The sequence below is a fragment of the Notamacropus eugenii genome, chromosome 3 (genome assembly GCF_028372415.1).
Source record: "Notamacropus eugenii isolate mMacEug1 chromosome 3, mMacEug1.pri_v2, whole genome shotgun sequence".
NCBI lineage: Eukaryota > Metazoa > Chordata > Mammalia > Diprotodontia > Macropodidae > Notamacropus > Notamacropus eugenii.
In genome coordinates this window covers 321293556-321301700 of record NC_092874.1, presented here as the reverse complement: position 1 = coordinate 321301700, position 8145 = coordinate 321293556, and the positions used below count along the sequence as shown (strand labels likewise).

At 35.3% G+C, this 8145-nt stretch overlaps 1 pseudogene; it reads left to right on the top strand.

Annotated features, from left to right (window-relative positions):
* Window positions 1-6572: 6572 nt before the first annotated feature.
* On the top strand, window positions 6573-7598 carry LOC140531584 (annexin A2 pseudogene; annotated as a pseudogene).
* Window positions 7599-8145: the final 547 nt, after the last annotated feature.

Sequence of the window (8145 nt, the reverse complement as noted above, 5' to 3'; positions counted from 1 at the left end):
AGAAGGTAGGAGGCATGGGACATCATTATAAAAGTTCATCAGAGGTAAAGGGCACTATCTAATAGATTGCTGTCAATATAGCGTGGCTCACAGAAATGATGCCTGCAATCCATGCGTTTTTATTTAGTGATTGTTTAGCGTGAGCCACCTACAGAACTTTTATCAGAAATAATACAGAAAATGTAATGGCACATATAATTACTTTTCAGTCTGTTCACTGAATCAGTCTTTAGATAGGAGAAGCTTTGGTTATTCAAATAATAAAAATAGAATAACTGTTCAGAAAATCAGGAGGTTGACCTTTTCATTTCAGTAGGGAGAAATGATACTTGAAGACACTGCTTTACCAAAGAGCTGTTGACCAAATATCTCCCCATCTGCTTTCTTTCCCTAACTCTGGCTTTTTCTCTTCTGTACTGATTCTCTCCACAGAAGCACATAGATAAAAGGAAGCAAATAACACTTAACAATTGCATGCTTTATTATTTCCTTTCATCTTTTTCTAGACAAAGTATTTATCCAGGTCACATAGGATGCTGCTTTCATGAACTTAAGGAGCCATCCAACTTGATTGTTGAATGTTAACTTTCCTTAAATGAAAATCTACAACTACTATGCATATCATACCTAGGACACCCCTTTTATTTGAGCCCCTAAAAATATTCCTAGGTTTAATACACTCTGTAAGTCAGTATCCAATCAAAGACAAAATTCAGGAGATCTCACTGATGTTTTTGTCTCTTACTAGCTAGTCAAAGGTCATATTAGTTCAAAACAACAAACATTACATATAAGCATCCTTTTCTTTTTATTGTTCTTTTTGGGGTAAGAATGCTACGAACTTTCTGACAGAGAGAAGGTAAACTTAATAAATATTTAATATACTTTAAAGAATTGTTTGATATGGTAATTTGTTTGGCTTGACTGCATATTTTTTGCACGAGGAGAGGGGAGTGGAAGGAACAGAAAATAAACGCATATTAATTATTTTTTTTAGTTGAAAACAAAAATGGCATAGCAAACAAAACGATAAGAAAATATTTTTCCTATAGACACAATATACATTGTGATATATATATATATATGTATATACACACACACACACACACACACATATAACACAGCATAGACACAAGTAATCAAACAATCAATGGAAGAGGGTATTCATGATGACATTGCATTCCCTCCAGGATCCAGCAAGCACTGAAGAACATGCAGTGTAGAGCAATTATGTTCTCAGGTTCTCAATATTCCTGGCTCTCATCCTCTAAAAGGGGGTATTCTGAAAAAAGCACATTTAGACACATAGCAAATTTGAAAAGGTACATCACAGAAACTCATGTGGTTAGGCACAGATGTGGCCATGCATAGCGGCCATGCATAGCCAGGACACATGGTTATCCAGGGTAGCTCACAACTCCAGTGTTTCAGGGCTGCCAATGTCCTCTGGTGAAGTCCTAACACTACTGTTTCCTTTTCTCTTTTGGATGTTATATCTCTCATCTTTACAGAGCATTTAATTTTTGGTATATGTCACTGTGCTGGGCAGCACAGTTCTACATTAGACTGAGCTTCAGCTCATCAAGGCCATCTGCAGGCTTCAGCTTATCAAGACCATCGCTTGGCTTTCTCTGCTCCTATCTTCTATAGCACAGTGAACGGGATTTAGTGGGGGCCATTCACCCCGAGCCAACAGGTTTATCTGACCAGCAGGGCCTGTCGACCCTGAAGGAGCTCGCTGTGAGTAATGATGAGGCGGGGGGCAAAGATGTAAGGCAACTCCGTTTATTCAAACTAGCTCGGGCACTTATATAGTATCATGTACGCCTTAGTTACGTAAGCAGCACAAGCAAGATTAAACTAGTTTAAGCAAGTTTTGCTACTGCTTTCCAGCCATGTTTCAGGAAGTATCTGGTGGTGAACAGGGGTGGAACCCTTCCTCCCAGTGCCATCTTGTTCATGCCTTACCAATCTCCCCTCAGATTACCTGAGCTGTGATTGGTGGACACCATCCAAGAGACCTGAGGGTTGGCAATTCCCTTACAGCACAGTAACCAGAAAACCTATCCTGATAAAAGCAGGCCTTGGAAGCATATTGTATGTAAGGCATGAGGCCTCTTTGACTACATTACCAGGAAGAACTGTGTAAAACAAACCTTGTAAAGAACGTCATCTAAGAGATGAATGGCCAAAAAAAAAGAAGAGTGAACGTGTTACATAACAATATAATAGGGCATAATTGCTTTATGGTTCATACATTCTATTAATACCCAATTCAGTATCAAGTGAGTTAGAATTTGGGGTATCCCTTTGCAAAGCATTTATAAGAAGACATGATTAACTTCATATTAATGATATCACAGATCCAATAAAATATAATATAATTTAGTTTGGAATAGAATTTTGTAAAGGATAGGTATTTTGCTTTAATTAATAACTTTATAAGTACTTAGCAAAAAGACCTTGTAATACATAGTAAGATGTCAATTTTTATGTACAATGAGGGATAAGAGCTTGCTTAACAACTTTCTTTTTATTTAGTAGACAAACATCCCTTACATCTGCAGGCATTAATAAGGTGGCCAGGATGTGATGTTTCAAGACTAAAGAATCTCACTTTTCATTCAGTATTCAATTTAATCTAACTCCTATATTTGGATGATTAGTCTATTTTTATGCAAGGAAATAGTGTTAATAGTCAACCTGTTTTGTTATGCAAATGTAGATGTATCCTTTCAACTTATTCTTTGTGATACAGCCAAGTTGATTAGGCCAAGGAACAAAGGTATTTAGATTAAAAGAATTTATTCAGAGATAGTCAACATACTAGATTATAATATGATGGACTAGTGTTACCTATGAAAACTTTTCAGATTTTATCAGTGCTCTTTGAAAAACCAATTTTGATTTGTGATGTAGAATCTGAATACAATATTGTGCAAAAGATCAGATATAAAGGAGTCGATCATAGGCATTAGAATGAGAGAGATGAAGAGCTGTTAATTGGATGAGATAAAAAACTCAAATACCACAAACTAAATACTTCTGACCAATGAAGAGAGGGGCTCACTTTCTCAAGAAAAATGCCCTCAAAACCATCCAGCTTCTTGTAAGAAAATGATTTAATTTGCTATAAGAACAATTTCTGAGGAAGTTTTGGATTCTGGTAAAATTATTACAGTTATTTTCCTCCTGCCTCCTACTGTGATGTTAATACAACTGAAAAGTAGTTATCTTTCTGCCTGAGGTGATAAAAGTAAATGAACAAATAACAATACTTCACTTAAAACTTGTTTCTTCCTTTCTAAGTCATTGTTTATTCTTTAAATCCTGTTTCAACATATGATTTCCTTGAAAACTAAAGTTCCTTAAATTATCTCAACTAAATTAATCAGGTAGATCTTTAATTTCCCCCTTAGAATTCTCTATTCCCAACAGATAATGGTGGTCCAAAACTTCATTCAATCAATCCTATATCTTGGACACATTTTCCTTTTGATATTTAATCACTAATACATTGAAAGCCCACTTGCCAAGAATTTTATCTCTTCTATATTCTGTACATTCTTTAGAAGAATTTCATTTCTTAGAAAAGTGAAATGAACCCTCTTAAATGTTTTATTTCAAAGTGTTATTTTATTATGATTTAAATTCCTAGAATGGTTTATAGTTTCATCATTTTTCATTTCTTTTCCAGTGTTTTGCCATTAGGGGCTTTTTTTTTCCCCTTTTGATCAGTAGCTATCCATACATTCATTCTTTAGACTGCATAATAGAAAGGACATTAATTTTGATCAATTAATTCTGTGCCTGTGGATAAATCATTTCACCTCTGGGACACTGCATTCCTTTGATTATAAAAATAAAGGATTGAATGAAATGATGTCAAAACATTCCAATGGGAGAAATATATGATTCTGTGTTTAATTTGTTATGGTTTAATAACTTTGAGAACCACTAGTTCTCATAGCAGACATAAGCATATGAGAAAAAGAATATATATCCAGTTTAGAAAGATATTACTAAGAAATATGAAATAAGTAGAGAATGGCATAAATTTGTTGGGATATATTTGCTAAATTGCACAGTACACTCTAAGTCTACTTTCAGACTTATAAGAGAGAAATCAATTAACAGTAATAAAGAAGTTATGATTGTCTTCATGAAGAAGATGGAACTCAAGTTACACTTTGAAGGTGGATTTGCAAATGCAATGCTACAGAAAAGTTGTCCCCTTATAACCAGAAATTATTCCTCTTGTGGCTAATATTATTATTCACAACAATGGGAAGAATAGGAAATATCCCATTCTGACCCCAAAAAATGGTGAGATCTTATGGAAGTTCTTGGCATAGGCTCTAGTTAAGGCATATTCCCCCCTCAACAGGCATTTTTTTTCTCAAGATTTTGAGTGATTACATAAGTTCATCCCATGAAAGGCATGGACTCATACATCCAATAAAATGTGAAGTCATTATAGAAATTAAGTTAAGTTAAAAATCTGAACCAAAATCATTTAATTCTTTAGGCATGGACTATATGAAAACTATCACTATATCTCTACATCCTACTTATGTGGTTAAAATGGGTACTCTAAGCATCTCTGCACGTAATCGTTGACTAAAATACAGCAAGACACATTGACTTAATACAGCCAATCAATCACAACATGTAAACTTTTTTCTTTCTTTTAGTTTCAACAGTCTTCATAGGCAAATTTGGAAGACTGAATAGTTTACCAAGAAATTTTCAATAGAAATTAATTGAATAGTTATATCTATGATAGGATGTGTTTGTTATTTTGCTATTCTTTGCATTTTGTCTTCAGTGAACTATTCTTTATTCTGTCACATATTATCATTTATGATTTGAAGATCTCAGCCTGGCTGACAATAGAACAAGGATGCCACTCAGAAAACAAGTAATATTTTGATATTTATTTCTTCAACCTTTTTTTCTGTATTTTGGATAGATTAACAACTTTCCCAGATACACTTGATCATGTTCTAACCTTTCCTGATGAAGTGTCTCAGCATATAGTACTTATCTACCAATGGTATGTTGTTCAGTTCAGAATGTGTAAGTTTTCTGTGGGAGTAAAGTCATTTACTTGTCTTCTTCAAAACAATTACATATGTCTCATCTTTTCCCCTAAAATTTAAGTATATTTTTGTATTTTTCAAACTGAGAATTTGAACATTTACTAAGCATTTTCTCTATGCCAGAAATTGTGCTTAGTGCTAAGGGTACAAAGAAAAAAAATACTGCTGTCCTTTCCTTAGGGAGTTACATACCAAAGAACAGCATGTAAATATAAAGTAGGTAGGTAGTCACATAGATCAATATAGGTACAATGATAGATTACAGGTGATGAGTGGTAGATATAGATATAGATGACATAGACATGGATATAGACATAAAATATATGCAGAATACTTAGAAGGTAATTGCAGATGGAAGGCACTAGCCATGGGAGAAGTCTTTTTCATTATGTGGGATTTGAGTTGTTGACTTTTGACCGATTTTTTACCTTTATCATGCTGGTTGTTAGAACCATGGACTCCACTTATGAAAATATGGGTTCTATTAAATAATAAATAACTATAGGTACTGTCTCTCCTCCCTAGTGCTAAAAATTATCTTTAAAAACATACTTTTGACAATTCCAAAAGACTCATGATAGAAAATGCTAACTACATCCAGAAAAAGAAATATAGAGTCTGAATGCAGATCAAAGCATACGATTTTCACTTTTTTTGAGTTGTTTTCTTCCTTATGGTTCTTCCTTTTTGTCCTGATTCTTCTTTCACAACATGACTAATCTATAAATGTGTTTGACAGGATTGTGCATGCATCACCTGTATCAGATTGCTTGTTGTCTTGGGGAAGGGAGGGAGGAAAAGAAGGGAGGGAGAAATGGAAAATGGGAACTCAAAATTTTACAAAAATGAATGGTGAAAACTATCTTTACATGTAATTGAAAAAATTGAAACACTATTAATGGGGGAAAAAGACAGGAGTTTGGATTTGATTATCTTAAAAGTCTCTGTTATTTCCCACAATATATGTTGCTGTGTTTTTTAACTTTTAGTGAACAAATTCAATTCACTTAATTTTCCCATTTTTATTGCATGTTAAAGCTTGGTGCTATTTGATTTTATTGTCATTTTACAGATAAGTAAAATGAGTCTTGTGAAAACTAAATGACAGTTAATCAATAAGTATTTATTAAGTGACTAATATATGTCATGCATTATGCTGAGTGTTTGAAATAAAAATAAAGGCAAATGAAAGTCCCTGTTTTCAATGACATTATAATCTAATCGGGCATGAAGAGAGTCAGACAAACAACTATGTAAAGAAGAGATAAATTGGAGACTTTAAATTGAAGGAAGACACTATAATTAAGGGGGATCAGGAAATATATCTTTTATATTGTGCAATTTTACCTGAGAAATACTAAAAAAAAGCCAGCAGTTTGCGTTGAGGAAGGAAACTAAACCAGGCATGTTAGACAGCCATTGAAAATGCTTAGATTTGGCCTGAAGCCCGACTGGCTCTCTGCTCTGTCTGCGCTTGGCACAGCTTCTTTCAAGATGTCTAAAATTCACGAAATTTTGTGCAAGCTCAAGGTGATCATTCTGCACCGCCAAGTGCATATGGCTCCGTCAAGGCTTACAACAACTTTGATGCCGAGAAGGATGCTCTAAAAATGGAGACATCCATCAAGACCAAAGGGGTGGAGGAAGTCACCATCGTCAACATTTTGAGAAATCGCAGCAATGAACAAAGGCAGGACGTTGCCTTTGCTTATCAGAGAAGGACCAAGAAGGAACTCATCAGCATTGATATCTGCCTTATCTGGCCACCTGGAGACACTGATTTTGGGCCCTTTGAAGACACCTACTCAGGATGATGCTTCAGAGCTGAAAGTCTCCATGAAGGGCCTGGGTACTGATGAAGATTGCCTCATTGAAATCATCTACTTACGGACAAACTCGGAGCTCTATAAAATCAACAAAGTCTGCAGATAAATGTACAAGACAGAGTTGGAGAAGGACATTATTTCGGACACATCTGGTGACTTCCGCAAATTGATGGTTGCCCTGGCAAAGGGTAGACGGGCAGAGGATGGCTCTGCGATTGATTATGAGCTGATTGACCAAGATGCTCGGGAACTCTCTGATGCAGGAGTAAAGAGGAAGGGGACTGATGTCCCTAAATGGATCAGTACTATGACTGAGAGGAGTGTGTGCCACCTCCAGAAAGTGTTTGAAAGGTACAAGAGTTACAGCCCTTATGACATGTTAGAGAGCATCAAGAAAGAGGTCAAAGGAAATCTTGAAAACGTCTTCCTCTACCTGGTCCAATGCATTTAGAACAAACCCCTGTGTTTTGCTGACTGACTTTATGATTCCATGAAGGGCAAGGGGACCCGAGACAAGGTCCTAATCTGGATCATGGTCTCCTGCAGTGAAGTGGATATGCTGAAAATTAGATCTGAATTCAAGAGGAAGTATGGGAAATCTCTGTATTACTTCATCCAGCAAGACACAAAAGGAAATTACCAGAAGTATCTGTGTAGAGGAGATGACTAAAAGCCATGTGGAAAGGAATGACCAAGCAGTTGTAATAGTCAGAAAGAATGCTATATAATCCATTCTTGTGTTACTCTTGTGGTTATTTTTGCATCTGGTGATGTTTTGTACAGTTCTGGGGTAAAAATCACTGCAGTTTTGCATTATATTTCGTGGTCATTATTTGGTCTGGTACAAACTTTAGATATTGTTTTAGGGAATTGATCAGCTACCTCCCATTCAGAAAGTCATCTTGGTAGGAGTTTCTGTATGGTAAATTTAATATTATCATAAACAAAACCACCTTACATGTCATTGCCTCCTTTAAATGTGTCATTGACACTCTTCTTCGTATTTTGGATTTCTATCTCTATCTACCAATTCTTCCACTTGAGAAATATAACCCCTCTCCTATACTTAATATGTTTAAAAAGACAAAACAAATCAGCAAATCAGTCATGTTAGGAAACAGATATTTCAATTCTACAACTCTAGACCATCAACTTTCTGCCAAGAGGTGGGAAGATAATTCTTCATGACATCATACGGAATCATGGTTAGTCAATAC